Below are 21767 nucleotides of genomic sequence, written 5' to 3' on the forward strand. Positions count from 1 at the left end.
GGCACTCCATTCCTCACATTTTAACCGCTTTTGGATGCAATCCAAAGAATCACATCCATTTGCAGTTAAAATGCAGTGCCAAGGGTCAGTTAAAATGCAATGCCAAAGGGTTAGTTAAAATGCAGTGCTATGGAGTGCATCTTTCAGTAGTCTCGCTCTTGTAAAAATCATGAGTGAAAATGCATAATTGGATGCACTTCCAGATTACTTGTACATATAATTTAACTGCATCTTTGGAGGCAAACATTTTGCTGGGATCCTTTGCGCCTCCTGGAAATTCGGAGTTAATGATTAATCTCTTGAACAACAAGAATTCCCACATTTAATTATGCCAGACTTTTTCTAGGAATTTTGGCAGTTGCTCTTTTTGAAGTTTTGATCGAATATTTCTGAAGAAATTTCCATCTTTGCTTTGTTAAAATTTTTGTCGCCTTTTGGCTCTATACGGTGTTTTGCACCGTTGGATCAAAAAATGCCAGGTCAACAAGTTCATGACTAAGATACCACAGATTACTAAACATGTTGTTCTTTCCTTTTTCTGATATTTGTGTGTCAATGTTTTCATATTTCAATAGATTTTCAATTCTTTCAATTCTTGTTTTGATGCTAAACGTATCGTAGAATCTGAAGAACCATCTGTTCCGAAAAGAATCAAGCGTGGCTTCAAGAAAATCGTAACTATGAAATTGTCATTGGCACTGGACCCCTGTAAGGTGTCCTATAGAAACGTTACTAGTATCATTTTGGCTACAGTAGAAGCCATAGGAGAGAATCCCTACAAATATAAGATCTCTAGAAGCTTTATCCGTGGTCAGCGGAGAATAAACCGTGAAAAATACACGCAACAACTTCAAGGAACGAGGCTATTTGCGTGCACTGGCATGGAAAACTATTACCATGTATTCTTAAAACAGAGCAGAAAGAACGGGTTGCTGTTCTGGTATCACATGGGGGTAAAGAACAACTCCTAGGCGTTCCTGAAACTGACAGTAGCTCAGGGGAGAAACAAGACCTAGCAGTGTACAAATGCCTAGAATAATGGGGTCTCACCAGCTCGAGCAGATATTAGGTCGAGAGCTTCTGTACCACCGTACAGACTTATTAGAAAACTTGTTGAGAGGCATTTTTGACTGCAAGTTTGAAGCACATCCGTACATCAAACAAACATATTCAAGCGATTTCTATAGGAATAGTCTGCGATTGACAAATCAAAGTTCGAGGTAGGCGGGAATGTTTTAAAACTACTGACCAGCTCAGTTCCCAAGAACAAGAGGATAGCCCCCATATAACGGTACCTCCCGATTTTCGATATTTTGAGGGTTTAAGCTACATTTTGAAGGAACTGCCCGCAATTTGATATTTGTGGTTGCCAGTGGTCGCAAAACTTCTACATCAAAAGTGATCAACATAAGTCCACAAGAAGAGAGGCTATATTGGGTAACATTTTGGTATAGCTCTCATATAACGGTACTTCCCGACTTTCAGTATTTTGAGAATTTGAACTACATTTTTTTTGACTGAACAATCCGTAAATTGAGATTTGAGGTTCTTACGGGTAACAGCACTTCTTCACCCAAAAAGCCACAAGTGGTCGCAAAACTTCTACATCAAAAGTGATCAACATAAGTCCACAAGAAGATAGGCTATATTGGCCCACAGTTTCTCATTTAATGGAACTTCCCGACTTTCAGTATTTTGAGAATTTTACCTACATTGTTTTGACTGAACAACCCGTAATTCTGTGTTCACGAAACATCTCCACCAAATATTGTCAATATAAGTCCACACTGGGTGACATCGTGTTGCTATAGTATGCACACCCGCCTTGCACGCAGAAGGTCGTGGGTTCGATTCCCCGGCTAGGCAACATCAAATTTTCAACGGTGGCAAAATACCCCTCGGTAACGTTGGCGGCATTTCCTGAGTATTTCACCCATGTAAAACATCTCTACAAGTGGTGTCTTAGGACACGCCGTTCGGACTCGGCGATAAACTGTAGGACCCATATCATTGAGCTAATATGAATCGGGGTGCACTCATTGATGTGAGAGAAATCTCCCTTGTTCCGCCTGGGATGTTTGCGTAACAATTTTTAAGTCCACACTTTGATATAGCCGCCATATAAAGTTACCGCCCGATTGAAGACAATTTTTGATACAGAGATATAATTGAACAAAAGCTTTATAACCATATATATGTATCATTACACCGGATCGTCAAACACACCAGACAGTCAAATATTCATGTTGTCATTGGAGAGAATGAATATTAGTGGGATGGTGTCCTTCTTGCGACAGGAGTTGTAAAAGTCTTGCATAATTTTGATCGCACGCTCACAGCACGTGTTGCTTTGGTAAATTTTCATTGGACATTTATCTTTTTCCAGTGGGTCTTCGAGCATTTGAGAGTTACAGATATTTCTTTTAAATCTTCCGTGCGGAACTTTTTCCGGTTCTCAGGCATACGAAGAGCTAAAAAGGGCACGAGCGTTCATTGAATATATTTGCGATCTTCTTCTCTCACTGAAGTGACGAAAGGCACGAGGAAGGGGGAAGACAAAAACCGATGACTCACCTTAAGAACTATAGTTGGAGGCCGAAGGATTTTTATATATAAAAAGTATACTGTCGTAATTAAGACACGAGGACTACCTGCAGTAATAATTTCATGTCTATAAATTTCACATTTGAAATTTTGTGTGGGAGGTACTAGGAGAAGTGGTAATCTATATTCGAAAGGGATTTAAACGTAAAAGAAATATAACGAGGAACAAAGGTTGGGCCAATGTCAATTACTCTTTTCGATAGTTATCGTGCCCATCATACAATTTAGTTGGTCACCTTAAATTTTTCAGAGCTTTTGAACCATTATCCACTATCCTCGAACAACACTCAAGCTGCAGCTAAGTAAAAATATTGAACTTTTGTCGGGGAGGTACAAACAAATGTATTCCCATATTAACTTCATGGAATTTGATGTACGTTTGAAATAACTTTTACGATGTGCTAAGTTGCGACCGAATTGAATACTTATGGCCTGTTTCTCTAAGACGATTCGAGTTCAAATTCGTTCGAATAACCCCAAATTCCTGTTGTTGTAGGACATTTTTGTTTGATTGAAAATAAAAACAATTCAAACATTTTTCAAAAACAGAAGTTTGGTAGTAGTTCGAACGAATTAAGGTTCGAATCGTCTTAGTGAAACTGTTGGTGCCGGCAGGTTTATTAGAACTTTTCGAACATTATCTCAGGAAGTATGGGCTTGCCCCCATAAAAACTGTACCTTCATAAAAAGTTGCGGCGAGCACAACCAGCTGCAAAAAAAAATCATGCCGATCCGAGAAGTATTCCTAAACTGCACTGGTGCCAAACATTTTGAAATTTTGTGTGGGCGGTACTCGAACCGGTGCACAGTGCGAAATATGAGCACTTTAGCGGAACTTTACTAATAACTCTTAAAGGAAAGGGCGTAGATTCCTAAAATTTTGCAGAAATGTCTCTTATATTAGTGGCTAGTGTGGGGCTCAAATTGGGCCACATAGGCCCGCGGTTTCCCGTAGCGTTCATGTAACGCCGGCTGCCGTTTTTACGTTTTACATTCATTTTTAAATCGATTTTGCTGCAAATTGGTATATTCAGTTTTCAGCGGATAGAAAGCTTATGTACAAAATATTATCAATATAGGTTCGCGTTTAGGTATAGCCCCCATTGAACGGTACCGGTAGATGGGACCTATTTTAAATGTTACAGACACATTTTCCAATGTATTTGGTTGTATTTTAGCATTTTATGTTCTTCGTAGATAGAAAACCACTGTGCGAAATATTAGCATCGTAGATACACGTTTTTGGTATAGCCCCCATATGACGGGTTCCTTCATGTTAGGTATTTAAAATGTTGAAGACAAAAATTGCAACCGATTTTGATGCAAATGTGCATTTTAAGATATTAGCGAATAAACATCCTCCTCACATAAAATCTGTCAACATTGGTCCACTTCTGGGTGAAGTCCCACAACCCAACACATCTATTAAGGAGTAAAATGTCAATTTTTTGGTTTTGATTTGTATCTATAATGTTTATTGGTCCATTAAGCAGGTCTGTACCATTAATTTTGTTAATAATGTCTTTCAGATCAAGTTCAGGTCTGCACTGCATTACAATTTTAACGTATTTTGGTATTTGTACCGCAGCATCTAAAAATGTTGCACTATATGTAAATCACCAACATTTAGAAGTCAAAACTATCAAAAATTGCGAGAGGTTTCTTAATTTTACAGAAATTATCACTGTTAGAATTAGTGAGTCCATTTCTTCAAAACACAGTCAACAATGGCGTTCATTGTCGCGTTTACCTTCCACCTTTGGAAAATGCAACAGAATAAAATTCCCGAAGTCTTTTTAGAAAATCTTGAATATCTCCAAAGACCGCGCGATACCGCACCAGTTTTATAGCTTTGCGAACAGAGGAGAATCCAATCTTTCAGATTATATATATCTTAACACGTGAATGTACGTAATTCACTTTTGAAATGACTACGGAAAATAAAAAATTACAATTTTGAAAACATCAAAAAATCACTTCTTTCCGACTAAAATTGCACGAAAACAATAAGGGTTTTTTGCATTTTTTTAAAGTGTAAAATATCATAATTGTTTTGTAAAATATTAAGAAAAATTAATCATGGCATACTGAATTACCATATGTTCGCGCCACGCTATTTTTTTAATGAATCCAAATTACATATATTTCTTAGAAAAACAATTATGAAACAAAAGTGCAACTTTAAGTGCATTTTTAAGTCGTTTCGCGGAGTAAATCGCAAAACTGAGTATGGATCATTTGCAGTGGAGTACTTAGCTAACGAATTCAATTAAAATTTAATTAATTTTATGTACTTCAAAATTCCTTAAAGTTCCACTAAACTTCCCATATTTCGCACTGTGCGGTGGGCCTATATAGTCCATACTTGAAGCTAATCAATGACTGGAAGAAGTTTGGATGCAATCGTTTACTCATTTCGAGAATTATTGTGTGGTGTGCAACATTGTAGCAACAAGTTTTAATTTCTTTGTGGGGGAGATCTCAAGATAATTCTCGACCGGATCAACTAATGTTGTCCAAACATAAAATCTCTTAATATTTTGTCCAGTCTGATCTAAGTTCGGAGATAGCTCATATGGGTATACTTCTTTGGATACGTACCTCCCACATAAAATGTAAAAAAAATTCGGTAAAATGGTGCGCACGAAAACTCTCGAAGCGAGTAGTAACAGATTTGTTTAAAGCCTTGCTTATCGAAACATTTCTTCCAGATATATATGAGGTTACAGTATGGATTCTGTTGGTCCAGTCCTTCTGAAACCACCCCCACAAAATTTCAACATTTTTTAGCCAAAGTGCTATTTTAGGACATGCAATTCACATGTTTCAAGAAGGTCTATATCAACAACATCTTCGGGTTCGTTTCTCACAAAGGTTCAATCACTTCGATTAAGTGAAATTTAGGTGTTCGAAATTGTAATCGAAAGTGGTCCTTGTGATTCTGATTGAACTGAAAGCTCTAAAAATTCTACGGTAACCAACTTATACCGTTGGTTGGCAAAACAACTGTCGAAAGGAATGACTCTCAAAATAAGGTCAAGTTCGATGGACCATGTCGGTACATTCCTCAAGCTACCTTCTCCGAAAATGCTCAACAAATTTGCGCTATAATCCAGTTTAAGAGCATTTCTCAGGTCGCATGTAAACTGTAACATTGTACATATACATATATACATATTTTTGGTAGCCAATACTTCTTGAGATATGGATCCCGAAAATTTTTAATATTTTACCAAATATTTTAGTAGTATTTGTGGCTTTTGTATTTCACTGTGTGTACTTTTTTGAGTCATGTGTTATTCTGGCTCCACAGTGTGATAGAACACCAAAATTTAGAAGACACGTGTCTCGCCGATTTTTCCTATCTCATAAACATTCGCGGTTATTGACCTCCAAAGGTTTGAGGCTTTGATGCAAAAACGGTCATTTAGTCAGGACTATATCTTCCAAACCGTTAGGAAATTTGAATTTATCTCAGAGGCAAAGTTGTAGCTATTGTCTTAAAGAACAAAAATTGTGAACACACATAACCCATCAAAGTTCTTTTGTAAGGTCAAAATCGCCACGGACAAATTTCTTTTAAAATTTTTCTCAAGTTTTGTAATACAGCTATCAAACCGTTCAAATTTTATGCAAACAACCAACTACAAAAATGTACCTCAGATCTCAATAGACATCTTTCTAGAATATAAGAACCCTGAAGGAACAGGTCTTAATGGTCAAAATAGCAAAACAAATGCGATTTTTATCGTCTTTTCTCGGCTTCTGCTCCATAGATATTAAACCGTTCACCGAGTTTTCAGTGCAGTGTCATGTTACCATAATAAAAGAAAATCACTAATAGCACAAAAAAACATTATATTGAACATAAATATAATAAAGGATAATGGAAATACTTAAAAATATTCCAAACAAGTAAAAATGTATCAGTCGGCTATGCCGACAGAGATATACCCTCAGCCTATATGAATTTAAACTTTCATCTAAGGACAGAATGTACGAATATATTTAGGGTATTTTCCGAATTTTGTGGCTCTTTTTGGACATTTGATCTTACCGACCAAAATGTGGAGTAGGATTGAAGTTCAAAAGTGTTGCGGAGGAGGTAATTAAAAGAATGGACAGACTTGGTCCATTATGGAAGTGGATCTTATTTTTGGAGTCATATCTTTTCGATAGATATCACGCCCACTAGTCACTTCAGTGGATGACCCACTTTTAGACTAGTATGCAAGGAAGCATGGACTTGCCCACGGAAAATATAATATCGCTTTAAACAGGACCACAACGAACAGCATAGGTATACATTTTCAAAGGATATTCGAACAGACCCTAAACTGCACTTAGACACAAATGTTGAAATTTTGTGGGGGAGGTACCATAAGTGGAGGACCGATATGCGCCATGTTAGAAGTTAAATTAAAATATTAAGAGATCCAAAGTTTGGACCAAATTGATTGCCCCGTTCAAGAGATATCGTGTCATACCATTTCAGTGAAATTTTTTTAATATTGGGGGGAGGTAGTGGAACCGGTCAACTTCGAACTGAAACTGAAGTTTTGACAAAATATACGAAGGCCAAATTTTGCACCAAATCGGTTGATCAGTTCGAGATTTATCGTGCTCTCCAGCCACTACATATGGTGCCATAGGTGTTTTTACACTTTTCGGGCTGTTTTCTCAAGAAGTATGGACTTGCCACTGAAAAAACTTTTACCGTCGTAAGGGAGGCAGCGAATGCAAGTTGCTTCAACAAAAAAAGGTCTTCAAAAGGTCTTAAAGTGAACTTATCCGAAATTTTGTGTGGGAGGTACACGAAGAAGGGGACAAATATAGATCTGATAGACATATTAGGATGTGTAAAGTATGGACCAAATTGGTCATTCCATTCAAGAGTTATCGCACAATTTTTCCGAACTTGAACTTTTGTGGGGCAGGTACCTGAAGGAGTAGACCGATATGGCTTATCTTCGAACTTAATTCTTAATTTTTGCAACTTTCAGGCTATTTTCTCAGAAATTATGGACTTGCCCCTGATGAAACATATACCGTCGTATAGGGGACAGCGAATGCAAGTTGTTACAACAAAAATGAAAGCGATCCGAGAGCATGCCCTAAACTGAACCTTCCGCAATTTTGTGTGGGAGATACCCGAAAGAGTGGACCGATTGATCCCATATTGGAACCTCATCTAAGTCTAATAGAAATTTCACGATGTGCAAAGAATGGACCAAATAGATTGCTCCCTTCAAGAGTTATCGTGCACACAAATTTTCCGAACATATTCGAACTTTTGTGGGAGAGGTACCGGAAGGAGTGGACCGATATAACTCATCTTCGAACTTAAATTAAACTTGGACGAAATATTACGAAAGGCAAATGTTGAACCGAATCGGTTGATCCGTTCGAGAGTTATCGTGCGCTTCAATCAGCCAGACAGACGGACATGGCTAAATCAACTTCAAATTGTCTGAAACACATTTCGTCCAAACATACTTGGGGTCTAAAACCTTAATTTCGATGAGGCACATTTTGCCCGTATGAAAGTGTATATCCTCTCGTTAACATAAATTCTGAGGGTATAAAACCGGGCTAAACTTTTGGCTATAACTGTTAAAATCGCAAATGCCCGAAAATAGTTTAAACTAGTAAAAAAACTTTTAGGAAATCCATACATCTGTATTACATATTTTCATTATGACCAATATTACAACTAAAATAGTAGGTAACCCTTGCAAATCAGAGGAATAAATAATAAAACGAAGCTTAGCAGATTTACTAAACTATTCAATTTAAGTTAAGGCTTCAATAACAGTCCATTTTTTCTCATTTTAAACAAATTATTTTTTAAGCCTTTTTTCTCTCTAAGAACCGCGAAAAATGGGATAATAAGTTGATCTTTAACTTTTTAGAATGGTGACATGCATTTATTTATTTTTGTCGTTGGGCACATCCACTTGGCATTGGTATGAAATTGGAAGTCGATTATCGAAGTCGAGTTCTCAAAATTTGAGTATGTCTATGAAAAACTATTTCACTATAGGTTTAAATTTTGGAATACCAAGCTTCCACATTCTAAGTTTCTTTCACTTGAAACGCTAAAACAAATTCTCTCTCACTCTCCACCATTTAATGTACATATTTGAACACTACTGTTGTGTTTTTCAATGGGTGCTGCTATTGCCACCGAAGAATTCAAAACCAAAACAAAGTTCTCCTATTAAAAACAACAAAAAAAATAAATAAAAACAAAAACAAGACACAAACTCAACTTACACTAACAAATTTCCTACTTACATTAGGTTATGTCATGAAATTACCTACCACAAAACCTCATGCCACCATCTCTTGGAAAATACCAACTCTATCGTTTACGTATCTGTCTCACAGATACTCTCGCACGCACACATGTAAACTTCCGCCACCTACTGACTTTGGTGCTCAGCTTATGTTTGTTACTCTCGTCGTAGTTTGGATGGAAAATAAACAACATCGATACGGAAACAAGAACACAACCAGAAATGCACACGTATTCCAAACACAGCTATGATTCTTTAACGGTTGTCGTTGATATATGGGGTGACCAACACCACCACAATACTTATATTGTTTTTATTGTTGTCTGGCTGTTTACATGTGAAACGTTAGAGAAGAGCTTGTTAAGCAGTTGAGAGCTTTGATGAAGATTGAGATACTAATTTCAAAATATACTCTGAACAATCTGTTTGAATGTAGTGGAAAAAGTGTTGTTAATTCTTAGTGGTGAAAAAACGCAAATGGGGTTTTTAATAATTTTGTTAGAAGCTGCAAGAAAATTGAGTCAACATTGCATCATTTTATTTTACTACTACAAAAAAGGAAATTATGTAAGTTTTCGAAAGTAAAATCTGTGAATTAGGTAATTTTTTGTGTTAGAACTTCGGAGCGTATGATTAATATAAATTAGATATATTAGAATACGAATAATACGCCACCGTATTTGAACGTTAAAAGAAAATACAAAAGTTTACACAAAAACAAATAACAACGACGTTAAGTACGAATAATACGCCACCGTATTTGAACGTTAAAAGAAAATACAAAAGTTTACACAAAAACAAATAACAACGACGTTAAGTACAGCCGGGCCGCATTTTTATACCCACCACCAAGAATTGTACACGGTGCTCTTGAACCAACTTTAAATTAAAGAAACTTACACCTGGGAAGTTTTTGCTGATTCTAATAAAAAAAAAACGGCGGAGCGTTTTTGAAATAAATCGCGGTCAAAGTTCACATTTTTAGGGGTTTTTAGGTGTTCGCAATTTAGCTGGGCAACCACAAGCCGTATCAAAATGGAACTAAAGACAATGTTGTTGCAATGAATATTCTTTACAAGATTTCCTTTATGCTATTTTCATAGGTTTTATAATTTTTGTAGTCACGACATTGTTTTATAAGGAGGCGATACAGTCAGTGCATTGTCCCATTTAGAACTTCTATATATCAAAAATAGTAAAACCAAGGAATAAATCATAATCCTCTAGAGAATTTTCACAGCTACAACATTATTTCGATAGGACTTGCGGTTTCTAAGCAAAATCGTGAAAAACTAAAATTGTGAATTTTGAGCGCGATTTATTTAAAAACTCTTCGCCGTTTTTTTATTTTTTGTCTCATCTCTGCTCTCTCATTGTAGTTTCAGAATCCGCAAAAAACTTCCCAGCTCTAAGCTCCTTTCGTTAATGTTGGTTCAAGAGCACCGTGTGCATTGAAATAAAATGAAACAATTATGTTGTTTCCTTTGGGTTATGAAAGTAATAAGCCCTTCCCCCACCCTAACTGAAAAAATTGCTTTCTGATCATTGTCTTCGGGGAGCTTTTGTAACTTTTGAGAATCTGAAATACAAAGTTGCAATCAATACGGTAGACTAATCCTTTAACAGATTTCATATCGAGAGGTATCGTAGTACCTTGCAATCTAAGAACCCGCAATACCTATACTATGGGTCTTATTATATATGCCCACAATTTTCTGTAGGCATGTTTTATACACATATCAAATACTAAGTACCAAATATAAGTCAATTCAGTCGGATAATGTGGCTAAAACCTTCAAAATACCGAAAATCGGGAGGTACCATTCTATGGGGGCTATATCAAAACGTTGACCGATATAGCCCATTTTCAATGCAAAACATCCGAGGAGTAATATAAACATCTATACCAAATTATAATGCTCTATCTTAAATATTGCGAGCTGTATCTTGATTTCAACAGACGGACGGACGGGCGTATCAACAGATGGACATGGTAATATCGATTAAGAAATGTATGCTGATCAAGAATATATATACTTTATAGTATCTGCGACGAATATTTCGATGTGTTACAAATCGATGCCTTACTTTCTCATCCTCGTATCTTAAAAAATACCACTTTTCAGGAGAGATAAAAAACGATTTATCGTTTGATACATCGGTGTTTGGGTAGAAGATTAAATGCAATTATTAGGGAAACGATTACATTTATGCATAATAATAGAAATAATATAAAAATTTAAAAAGATTTAACTGACATCAAAACAAACATTGGAAACATATAAAATCCATAAAACGTGATCTTGAAGGTCAAAATCGGTTATTGATCCTACTGCCTCGAGACCTTGATATTAAGATAAATTATTTTTTCAGGCGTATATCTTCCAATCCTCATACACACCTACACCTTAATAGGAACCCTCACTCAAAATTTCAAGATTCTAGATCAAGCCGTTTCGCCTCTGTGTTGATTATAAGTAAATCACTCAAATCGTTCAATTTTAAGCACATTTTAGTTCTATTCGAACCCTTCTAGTACGAATTTCCAAAAACTTTGCCTTATCACACACCTAATCCACCTTTGACAATGTTATGCTGTCTAGCCTGGGAAATTCTCCTCGGTACTTCTATTCATTAGTTGTGAGATTCGCATTTTTTAAGTTTCATAAATTTTTTGGATACCGCATAAAATCGGTAAAATAAAAATGCTTATAACTTTGTTTATTAACGAAATTTGTCGGTAAGTTAGCCATCAAAATGAAGTTGTCGCAAAGTCCTACCGATAGCAGCAGTGTGGTCAACTTTTATTTGTGCTTTTCATTTATAATTTTTCGTGTTGATTTACCGATTTTTTCGGTGACCAATTACAGAATTCCACTACAGGTTTAAAATGTGAGGGAAACAAGTTCTAAGAGGCGAACATTTATTACGAATGATTTAGGTTTTTTAATTGTTGACGCTAGAATTACCGCGAGTGGTATCACACCAACTGTTAGAATATGAAATGTCAAATCCCTTTATAAAAAATTATTTTTGTTGTAACTTCCCCAACAACATAAAGAAAATTTTGACATTTCATATTCAAAATTTTACGATACCACTACCTGGGTAATTGTGCCATGGTTCAGATTATTTTTTGCCATAAATTGTACGTACAAATAAAAGGATTTAATTTAATTTTAATTTTTGAAAGTTGAGTGTTGTCAAAGGTAAACTTATAAAAAATTTTAATCATATGTTTGCATGACTCTACCTCTATTATTGTGTCATGATCGAAATGTAAAGTTCTGATGTTTTGGATTGTGCTTTTAAATTTGTAATAGTACATTTATATATAACCAAACCAAACAAACCCACAGGGTTTGAAATGTCAATTCCATTACATATACGTCAAACAAATCCTCAAGAAGAAGGTTAACCCTGCAAAAGGCTATAATATAAACATGCCCTAAGTTATTAAAATATTAATTTCATACCTGAAACCAACATAAGATTTCGGGCCGAAACGAGGATATCTCGAAAACTAGAGCAGATAGAAAAAAGCAGAAAGAGCATACGCGAAAAGCCTAGAAACCACCTATATCTCAAAAATGAGGTATGGAACACATAAGCATGACAACGACTATAATAAGTCACCTCCTGATTTTCTATTTTGAGGATTTAAGATTCATTTTTGACCGAACTACCGACTCATACTGGCTCAATGATATGTAGACAGAGGAATCCTATGCAAATGCGTATAGTGTTAGGATGGTCGTAGAGAAAATCTTATTAGACAGAAACTCGTTTTATCACAAAATAAAACGAATTAGGCATAGAAATTTTTGCATATTTTGCATATCGTGAATATATTGACATATTTTTAAATATTTGCATAAAATGAGCATTTGCAAAAACGTATGCAAACATATATACAAGGATTTGTGGTCTGAAAATCCCAACGAAATTTGTCAGTATAGGTCTACGTCTTCATATACGGTACCTCCCGATTTTCGGTAGTGTGAAAGTTGTAGCCTCAATATCATCATCGAAATGACTGAAATATGGTATTTTGTCTTCCTTGGGGGTATAAAACTTTCCACCTGAAATATCTCGATATAGGTCCACGTCTTCATATAGCCTCCATAGAACGTTACCTCCGAATTTTGAAGGTTGTGGCCTCAATATGCCTCAGAAATGGCTGAAATTTTTTATTAAGTCTTCCTTGCGGGTATAAAACTTTCCATCTGAAATTTGTTGGCATAGGTTCTCGTCTTCATATAGCCCCCATTGTACGGTACCTCCCGATTTCCGGTATTTTGAAGGTTGTGGCCTCAATATCCCGCCAAAATGGCTAAAATTTGGTATTAAGTCTTCTTTGGGGGTAAACAACTTTCCACCTAAAATTTGCGGGTTTAGGTGCAGGCCTTCGTATAGCCCCCATAAAACGATACCTCCCGATTTTCTGTATTTTGAAGGTTGAGGCTGTGGTTGTACATTTCACTATTTTATTGACGTGTCTGAAAAGAACTTTAAACAGAAAAATTGTACATTCAAACATTTTTGTACCTATTATTGAAATATTTGCTGCATAAGAAAATATGTAAAATGCGTATGTCATATGTATGTTTTGTTTGCAATTTAATCAGAAGCCAAAAATAAGCCCAATCCCAAAATTTGACATGAATCAGACCAAAAATAGGGGTTGCATAAAATTCCGCTGTCTAATGATGTGGGACCTACTTCTTATCACCGAGTCCGGACGGCGAGTCTTACGACACCACTTATAGAGAACAACAGTAGGGTAAATGCACAAAACGACCACGAAAACGCGACAATTTTCTGAGCGACATTTTTGCAGAATATTTCGAAGCTGAAAAACGTTATCTTGTGGTACTTTTATAGCGACTCTTAAAATAAAGTACGAAAAAGACATTGAAGGAAGCGAGTTAGAAGGTCGAAGTGCTCTACGAAAATAATCCTCATTCATTTTGACTGAAGACATGTCATCTCAAAAAATAAGCTAAATCAACAGTGAACAAAGTATAACGCTATTTCCTGATGGCTTACAGGGTCTCTAGCAAAACCTTCATCACGCCATAACGCGGAAGTTCGACTCACGGCGGATCTGTCCTTCGGGATTCTTAATATACTCATCAAGGGCTTTCATCTCCAAAAGGAATTATCTCTGCTCCAAAATTTGTGTTCACAGTGTATTTGAATGGAATAAACGTTGCTTTTGTCGTTAATAGGCAAAAGACCAGAAGTGGTAACATTTGTAAATGCTAATTTTTACCTAATGCTTGCGCCAAACTCTTGTGAATCATACTCAATCATAGAAATGTGCATTCTGCTCAATTTCGCAGACTATACCTGTATCTAATTTTGAGCATATTTTAATCAAAATTGACAGACATAGAACAACTATTCTAAATCAGGAAGTGTGTATTAATTTTTGGCCTGATAGGACTTTTGTAGGCGCTTTTTCTGAATGAAATCGGTGACATTATATATTCAAATCTGAACTAATTTCAAAAAGAATATACTTACTTTTACATACATATATACTTTTGTCAATCGGACAATATATGGGCCTTATTGTACCAAATTAACAAATGTTGAAACTGAAGTATGGGGTATTGCAACTCACGAACATTTGTACTATATCATACGTTTTGAACGCAATTCTGTAAAATCAACTGTTTTAGTACGATTCACAGAGGGACTTTTTAAACTAATAATTTGAGCGGAAGTTGTGGTCGTATTAATGAACAAAAAAAAAATAGGAAAACTACTTTGAAGGAAAGGAGTTTTTATACCCTCAGCCTTTAGGCTAAAGAGGGTACTTACACTTTCATACGACCAAAAATGTGCCTCATTGAAAAAATTGGTTTTAGACCCCAAGTATGTTTGTACGATATCCGTTTCAGACCATTTTGAGTAGATCTAGCAATGTCCGTCCGTCTGCCTGTCTGTCTGTCTGGCTGGATGGTGCGCACGATAATTCACGAACGGATCAATCGATTCGGTTCAAATTTTGGTTATCGAAATATTTTGTCCAGATTCGATTTAAGTTCGAAGATGGGCCATATAGGTCCACTCCTTCAGGTACATCCCCCACAAATGTTCAAAAATTGCCGCAAAACTTGTGCGCACGATAACTCTTGTAAGGAATAACCGATTTGGTCCATACTTTGCACATCGTGTAATTTCTACCAAACTTAGATTAGTCTCCAATATGGATTCAATCGGTCCACTCCTTCGGGTACCTCCCACACAAAATTTCGGTAAAGTTCAGTTTAGGACCTGGTCTCGAATCGCTTTGATTTTTGTTTACGCAAGTTGTATTCGCTGTCCTCTCTACGACGCTGTAAGTTTCATTAGGGGCAAGTCCATACTTCCTGAGAAAATAGCCTGAAAGTTACAAAAAACCCTATGACACCGTGTGCAGTGGTTGGAGCGCAAGATAACTCTCGAACGGATCTGCCGATTCGGTCCAAAATTTGGCTTTCGTAATATTTTGTCCAAACTTAGTTCAAGTTCAAAGATGGATTATATCGGTCCACTCCTTCCGGTACCTTCCCCACAAAAGTTCGAAAATGTTCGGAAAATTTGTGTGTACGAAACTTTTGAAAGAAGTAACCGATTTGGTCCAATTAGTGGCTTTTCTATACAATGTACAGCTTAATGTTTCAAAAAGAAGTTATGGAATACACTTCAGAGATGAAGTTCCTAATGTATGATTTTTTTGAATTTTGCCTCTATTTTGGACGCGCAACTGGATTTTTCTTAAAGCTTATTATGTGATTGTAGTACTTGCGCATACACATTTTTGCATGTATAGCTCGAGAGTGTAACCTTCACAGGATCCGAATCTAATAAGCCATGGCGCGTACCTCTCAAATTTCGAAAATTTTTAATAAATGTTTTTGAAAATTTCGAGTATTTAAATGCGATTTGGATGTGTAATTTCACCTTAAATAAATAGAGCGATACACCTGTTTAAAATGTGCGGAAACTGGTTTAAAAAAACTATACAGACATATAATAGGTTTTTCCTGTAAACTGAGTGCGATGCTACATCCATCATCATATTCAATATAGTTTTATTTTAATTTAATGCCACTATTGGAGTTCCTTTTGATTTAATATAATGATCAAAAAATATTCGCCAATAGGAATACTCTAAGGTAAAAATTTTTTGCAACCGAATATTTATTTATGGGGAGGGTATTATTGCTTTTAGCCAAAAAGTTTGTAACGCATCGAAATAATGGCCGCGGACCCATACATATACATATATGTATATATCAAAATGAATGTCTCGACGAGCTGAGTCGATCTGGCTATGTGTGTCCGCCCGTCTGTCCATCTAAACCTTGTTATCACGCTACAGGTAGCAATTTTAGTCTGTTCGTCACCAAATTTTGGCTATTGATGAAGGTCCTGGAGTGGAAGAAGCCAATTGATTTTGTTGATGGTCGGATAATATTCAGGGGTCGGAATGGGAAAAAAACTTATTTGGAGAAAAAGTCAACGTTTTATTTCAAAGCAAATATCTTCGCATCTATAAGGGGTATATAAAAAGTAAAACCTGCTAATGAAAGTAGAACATATCAATTTTACAACGATGTATAGTAGGTTGTCGTAGGTGGTCAAACAACGAAGATACCACAATAGTCGCTAATACAACCCAACTTTTCATTTTTGCGATTTTAATTATAAAGACGAATATCACAGCTTTGGTTGCGGAGCTTCCCAAAGCAAAGCCTTCCTATGTTAATGGGGTTCCCACAGAGGGAGAAGTCTATTGATTTTGATGATGGTCGCATAATATTCAGGGGTCGGAATGGGAAAAAAACTTATTTGAAAAAAAGGTCAACGTTTTATTTCAAAGCCAATATCTCTGTTTCTTTAAGAGGTATGTATATCAAAAGCAAAACCTGACAAGGAATGTAGAAAATATCACCTTTACAATGATGTAAAATGGGTTGTCGTAGGTGGTCAAATAACAAAGATATCACAATAATCGGTAATGCATCCCATTTTCCTATTTTTTTGTAAACACGCTACACGTCGCAATTGTGATTGGATCTTCATGAATTTTTTGGGAGTTGATGCGGGTACCACATAGGAAGAAGCCTATTAGGTTTGGTAATGGTCAGATAATATTCAGGAGTCGGAATAAGCAAAACGCTTATGGGGAGAAAAGGCAACATTTTCTTATAAATTTTCTCGTTTAAAGTTAAGACTGATGATCGAAATGTTTTTTTTTTCAAGTGAAAAAAGAAAGCCAAGGACTCCAGCCCACACAGTCACCAAATTATGTGACCTGGTTTCGCTGTTAGTTGAGCAGCTCTCCAGACATATCGACTGTGGAATGGCTTCTCACGGTGCGACTTAACTAATTTCAAATGAAAGGTGCTTACACCTGGGATGAGAAAAATCAAAAAACGAAAAAAATCGCCGAAGGGATTTTCAGATAAATCGCGGTCAAAGTTCAAATTTTAGGGGTTTATTAAGTTTTTACGATTTTGCTCAGAAACCACAAGCTTTATCGAAATCAGATAAGAGCGAATGTAGTAGCAGTGAAAATTCCCTATAAGATTGACCTTAATGTTATTTTCGTAGGTTTTACCATTTTTGAGATACAGACGTTCAAATTACATTTCTTATGCGAATATCTCCGCTTCTGGTAGGTGTATTCGAAAAGGAAGGGAAGAAGAAAAGATATCCTTTATATTGATGCAAAGTATGTTGGCGTAAGTGGGCAAACAACCGAGATATCGCAGAAGTCAGTAATATATCCAATTTTTCCAATTTTTGAAGTCACGCTACAAGTCGGATAGTCACGAAATCTTTGGGGTTGATGGGTGCCCCACAGAGGAAGAAGCCTATTGATTTTGGTTATAGTCGGATAATATTTAGGGGTCGGAATGGGAAAAAACTCATGTGGCGACATATTCAAAGTTTAATTCTTTGTAATTATATCGGCTCCTAGTAGGGGTATTCCAATGGCAAGGCCTGTCAATGGAAGAAGAAAATATTACCTTTACATTGGTGTAAAGTAGGTTGACGAAGGTGGTCAAAAAAGGGAGTTACCAAATATTCGCTAATGCATCCAATTCAATTTGTTTGCAATCACGCAACAGGTCGCAATTTTGATCGGATGGTCACGAAATTTTGGTTGCTTATGGGGTCCCAGAGAGAAAGAGGCATATTATGTTTGGTGGTAGTCGGATTATATTCCCTAAATGAAATGTTTACCAGTGAAAAGCTTATGAACAGGGGTAGTGGTGTAGGGTATCGCATGGTCGGCAACATTTTTTCAACTTTTCCTATAAAATAAAAAAATCAAAAATAATAGAATTTTTATTTTTTTCTTTAAAATTTCTTTGCATTTTTGCAAATGACATGTTTATTATTGCTCCGAACTTCACGACATAGGCTTAATTTTACAATCTCTGGATGTTGTTGTAATTCTTGTATTTATGTATATTGTAAGCATATGCGCTACTATTTCACAAAATATGGTTGCAAATACGTACACTTTCGTCATAAATTTGATATTTCGCGAATCCATTTAGGCATTTCGGTTTGATTTTTGCATCATCGCAAAGAGTACGAATTCAGTTAACGTTAATGATATATAACAGCCTATTATATCAAGCCACGATTTTTTTAGAATTTTTCTAAACATTCGAATTAAATCGTCTACATTTGATTTGGATGAAGATTTTTTTTCTTTGTCTATGTACAAAAAATCATGCATGTAGAATCAACACTTTTTTTGATTTTTTTTAAAGGAAAACTCAATTTTACAAATTTTTGCCCATATGCGGTTAATATAAGTTTTTAAATAAACTTTTAACATGAATTTCCCTATAGGTAGCCCTTAATTTCCGTCAATTTAGTTTTATGAAAAATTATGTTGGCATCACCTTCAATGAGATTTTTTTTTAAATGAGAGAATTGTGGAGAAATAAATTTACTCACACCTTGAAAAAACTTCAAATTATTCAACTACAAATACACTGCGCCATATAAAAACCACTATCAAAGGCCGACGAAAGTATCTCAGAGATGAGCATAACAACGAATTGTTGGTGTGCGCAAGTTTTATAAATGCTGGCTGGCATGTGACTGTGAGTGTGGTGTGTACGAGATTTCGTTCAACCGTTTACATTCGGTACATTCGGCGTACTCAAACGTTTAGTTAGTCAGTAGCCGTAAGATCATCTTGCGTGCCGGTTGTTTGGCGGATAAAAAATACCACTGATAAAAGCAAATTTAAGCTTTACACAATTTTCGCGAAAAGGAAAAAAACACAACATAACAAAAGTATCTCATTGTTGTTGTTTTTATACGTACGTGTTGATTACAATAGCTAGCAATTGTAGGCTTCCTATACAGCAGCAACAATAAGCAAAGTCACTTTGAAAATAACATGCAAATAATTCGTTAAATAAAAAAATACTACAACAACAGAAATTACAATATAATATGAAAAGAATAAAAATAAATAATAATAATAATGTCTGTCTACGTTCCTATATAATGAAAAGCAAATTTTATGAAATGAAATTGAATTAAATAAAAAAATACACATTCCTATTGAAAAAAAGTTGAAACAAAATCTTATTACAAATCTATATTCTTTTATTAACAACAAATAACAAAAAAAAAATTATTCATATTTAGGAAAGATGCAAATAAATTGTCTGCTAATTAAAATATGAAACGTTCAAAATTATCCAAGCGTCTAGAAGTTTTCTAAACAAAATAGTATCTAAAAGTAAACATAAAATAAAAAAAAAAATATTATAATAATAATTGCCCGAGTGTGATTTGGTGATTAAATCCAAAAAAATACCTACCTATCAAACAACTTCAACCAATTTAAACCCACTAACATATAAATAAAAAAAATCAAACAAGTGTTTTAAGCAAGAGAAAAGTTGCTATAAAAAATCAAAAATTTTGATATACAAATAATTTGATTTGTGCTAATTTGTTTGTGAAGAAATAAATGCCATTTTACTTGGATTAAGCGACAAAAGTGTGGTTGTCTTTCATCAAAGTCCCATCCAAAGGTGAGTAAGAAACAACTGCAAAAAAAAATGTTATGCCCACTAGAAAAAAATACAACTATAACTAGTTATTAGTTGTTTGTGTACCCTACACTATAAAGTATATATTGTGAAAGAAACAAGATTTATATTCAAAAATGGCAGGGTATTTAAGGCACCTACCGGTCGAACTTCCCTAAATCCAACTGTTGATTAAATAAAAATAACCTTCATTAAAGCCATAAAATTCCGTTCATTAGTGTTTCATTTTTGTTTTTGTGATAAAGGTGCCGAAACCGTTGTTATTTTTCAAATAACGTCATAAGTTCCGAAGTTTTAATAACCTTCACCATAAGAAAAGCTTAAAAAGCAAAATTAGATTTTTGAACTTTTCAAGTTGTATTAAAATCGTTTGTGTTACTTTGCTGTCAACGGAATATGCAGTTCTAAAATTTGCCTTTGAAATTATTTGTTTTAAATAATTTAATTATTTTATAACAATTAGATTTTTGAACCTTTCAATTTGTATCTTGAACTTTGAATCTGTCTTCGGATTTTGTCTTTTCAATTTCGATTAAAATCGTTTGTGCTACTTTGTTGTCAACGGAAAATGCAGTTCTAAAATTTGCCTTTCAAATTATTTGTATTAAATAATTGAATTATTTTATTTTAATTATTCTACCCTCAGCATTCATGCTAACGAGGGTATATACACTTTCATACGGGCAAAATTTGCCTCATCGAAATAATGTTTTTAGACCCCAAGTATGTTTGGACGAAATGTGTTTCAGACAATTTGGAGTCGATCTAGCAATGTCCGTCCGTCTGTCTGGCTGGAGTGCACGATAACTCTCGAACGGATCAACTGATTATTTTGTCCAAACTTAGTTTAAGTTCCAAAATGGGTTATATCGGTCCACTCCTTCCGGTACCTCCCACACAAAAGTTCGAAAATGTTCGGAAAATTTGTACGTACGATAACTCTTGAAGGGGTAATCCGATTTGGTCCATACTTTGCACATTGTGAAATGTCTACCAGATTTAGATGAGGTTCTAATATGGACTCAATCGGTCCACTCCTTCGGGTAGCTCTCACACAAAATTTCAGATAAGTTCAGTTTAGGATCTGCTCTCGAATCGTTTTGATTTTTGTTGTAGCAACTTGTATTCACTGACCCCCCCCCCCCCATACGACGGTACAAATTTCATCAGGGGCAAGTCCATACTTTCTGAGAAAATAACCTGAAAGTTGCAAAAAACCCCTATGACACGGTGTGTAGTGGTTGGAGCGCAAAAAAACTCTCAAACGGATCTGCCGATACGGTCAAATATTTGGCCTTAGTAATATTTTGTCCAAACATAGTTTAAGTTCGAAGATAAGCCTGCAGGTACCTTCCCCACAAAAGTTGAAAAATGTTCAAAAAATTGTTCATCGGTAACTCTTGAAGGAAGTGGCCGATTTGGTCCATACTTTACACATCCTAACATATCTACCAGATATAGATCAGGTTAAAATATGGACTATATTTGTCCACTCATCCGGTACCTCCCACACAAAATTTCGGATAACTTCACTTGAAGACCTGCTATTGAATCACATTGATTTTTGTTGAAGCAACTTGCATTCGCTGCTTCAATTACGATGGAAAAAGTTTTTTTGGGGGAAAGTCCGTACTTCTTGAGAAAGCAGCCCGAAAGGTGTAAAAATCCCTATGGTACCATAAAATTTATTTTATGGCTGGAGAGCACGAACTGATCAACCGATTTGGTTCAAAATTTGGCCTTCGTCATATTTTGTGTCCAAGTGCAGTTTAGG

The 21767-nt window shown here is 35.5% G+C and overlaps 1 protein-coding gene across 8 annotated transcripts in view; it reads left to right on the forward strand.

Moving 5' to 3' along the window:
- Positions 1-21767, forward strand: part of LOC141404342 (uncharacterized) — a 100023-nt gene that overhangs the window by 1686 nt on the left and 76570 nt on the right. For 5 of the 8 annotated variants that reach the window (XM_073987871.1, XM_073987866.1, XM_073987867.1 and 2 more), the window contains exon 2: positions 19584-19975. The gene's annotated coding sequence lies outside the window, so the exon portion shown is untranslated. Of the gene's footprint in view, positions 1-17182; positions 19250-19583; positions 19976-21767 lie in introns of those variants that run through there. The other 3 variants (XM_073987873.1, XM_073987869.1, XM_073987870.1) reach the window with 2 other exon arrangements.

The sequence above is a fragment of the Musca autumnalis genome, unplaced genomic scaffold, assembly GCF_047663935.1.
Source record: "Musca autumnalis isolate F117 unplaced genomic scaffold, ASM4766393v1 scaffold_4, whole genome shotgun sequence".
NCBI classification, from domain to species: domain Eukaryota; kingdom Metazoa; phylum Arthropoda; class Insecta; order Diptera; family Muscidae; genus Musca; species Musca autumnalis.